Source organism: Crocuta crocuta, unplaced genomic scaffold (assembly GCF_008692635.1).
Source record: "Crocuta crocuta isolate KB4526 unplaced genomic scaffold, BGI_CrCroc_1.0 scaffold48, whole genome shotgun sequence".
NCBI classification, from domain to species: domain Eukaryota; kingdom Metazoa; phylum Chordata; class Mammalia; order Carnivora; family Hyaenidae; genus Crocuta; species Crocuta crocuta.
Window position 1 is genome coordinate 10,325,276 of NW_027533089.1, and position 2,198 is coordinate 10,327,473.

A 2,198-nucleotide genomic window follows, 5' to 3' on the forward strand; every position below is an offset into this window, starting at 1 on the left:
GGTGGGATCGAGATCCACAGCTCGATCTCTGGGCAGATCCTGGGCAGATCCTTCACCTCCAGTCGGCCCGCTTCCTCAGCCGAAAATAAAAAGCTCGCACCCTCTTATACCCCGTCCCAAGTCCCTAGTATTCTGGACTGTTGGGATTTTGTTTGTTTTCCCCCAGTTTTCAAATTCAAATCAGTTTAACACTGCACAAACATCTCCCGCAAATCGCGTTCCCGCTCAGTCTCCTCAACTGACACGTGAGAGTCTGGACCACCGCGTTCAGGGCGGCTTCCATCCTCACGAGTCTTTTCCGCCCTGACCCAGAAGGGGCAGGTTAAAACAACACCTAAAGTAAATATAAACCCGCACGCTTGACGACAAGGCTCCCGAAAAGGAAGCAAGCACTTCTACAATCCTACAGGACAAACTTGAGGAAGCCCTGTTCCATGTGACTCTCAACGGAAGAAAGGGTGGGGAGGAGCCTTTCTCACCGCGCCAAATCTCTGAGGTAAAGATTGGATCCGGCAAGTCTGAGGAAAAAAAACACCCCGGCACAAGAATGAAGAAAAACGTGAAGAGCCTGGTCCTCAGTAGCCGTAAACACACCTACCCGACCAGCAGGTCAGTGGTGCCACGTCACCTCCCAAACTTCCAGAACGTTCCAAGAGTAGCGAGAAGCAGGGCCACAGAGCAGAGACGCACAGACGCGGTGGTGGCGGCCGCAGCCGCAGGGCTTGCTCTCCCCTCGCGCGCGCTTCCGCGCAGCCGCAGACCTTGCTAACTTCGGCCCCGCCTTCCTGATCTTTTTTTTAAAGGAAAGATTTGGGTTTTTAAAAAAAAAAAATTTTTTTTTTTTAAACGTTTATCTATTTCTGAGAAAGGGAGAGAGACAGAGTGCGATCTGGGGAGAGGCAGAGGGAAAGGCAGACACAGAATCTGAAGCAGACTCCAGGGTCTGAGCTGTCAGCACAGAGCCTGATGCGAGGCTCGAACCACAAGCTGTGAGATCATAACCTGAGCCAAAGTTGGATGCTCAACCAACTGAGCCAGCCAGGTGCCCCATCGCCTTCCTGATCTTTAAATGGCAAGATCTGAAGGAGCCTGAAAGTGGTTAGGAGAAAGGAAGGGTTTTTTGTTTGTTTTTTAGTTAATTTTTCCGTTTGACTTACTTGCCTGGAATTAAGTTTTCACAGTTTCCTAAAATTTAGGCTCAATTCTCTTACTCTTATTATTGACAACATAAGGTCACAGTAGCCTCAGGTTAATCCAAATTATGAAAAAATGCTTTTTCATTAGTAGCTGTAACTATAACATATAGAAGAAGCCTGTATGTTTCCTCTTTTAGAATTCATTGTTTTCAACCTAAGTGAAGCTTAGCAAATTATTAAGCGCTGGTGTTCACAATTGTAAAAGTTGAGAAAGAAAAAGCCACCACTTGTCTAGAGCTTAATGGTTAGGATGCAAAACTATTTATGTCTTTCTTAGTGAAGTATGTATTGCTGGAAAGAAAAACAGTGCTCCAGAAAAAAATCCTTTGGAGCACCCTTGTAATATAGATTCATTATTCCCTAAACTTAACTACTTTGTAAATTTTGACTTGTATATCTGATATTATTAAAATTAGTGGCACTCTTTGGTGCTCCTGTTGGACAGTTAAAGCCAGGATAGGGCAGGTCAGATTAATCAAAATCTAACTCCAGCCACAGCTGTGGATTTGGGAACTCAAGGAATTGACTCAGCTGCTGATGTGGGCAGGAAGGTTAGGTTGCCAGAGGACCCTCCTTGGAAGGTCCTTATGTTTCTAACTGACTGATTGCAAAGGGGTAGGAGAGACATGCACGATTAAACCACAGAGGATCTCAACAAGAGTGCAGGATAGCCTTTTCCCTTCCTACCTGTGATACTACAAGGAGACTCAGCTGGAGTGAGAGCAGAGACTCTAGTTCTGGTAGTGAAACTAGCAAGTGCAAAGAAGGGTCCATTCTGGGGAGAGTACTGAAGTTCTGGGCAACTGGAACCAGAACAGGGAAGGAAAAGAAAACTAATCTTATTGAAAACCTACTTTGTACCAAGTACTATACCAGATAGTTTGCATACATGATTATATTTATCTTCTCCATAAATGCTATAAAGTATATGTTATTCTTATTTTAAAGATGAGAGAACTAGGGCTCAGAGTGATTTAGTTGGCCAAAATTATATAGCTAATA

General features: G+C 44.6%; 1 protein-coding gene across 1 annotated transcript in view; it reads right to left on the bottom strand.

Moving 5' to 3' along the window:
* The window catches only part of CUNH1orf146 (chromosome unknown C1orf146 homolog), a 37,558-nt gene extending 36,831 nt beyond the window's left edge, over window positions 1-727 (bottom strand). Inside the window, exon 1 of the mRNA XM_077746018.1 lies at window positions 599-727. The gene's annotated coding sequence lies outside the window, so the exon portion shown is untranslated. The remainder of the gene's footprint in view (window positions 1-598) is intronic.
* Between the last annotated feature and the right edge of the window lie 1,471 nt (window positions 728-2,198).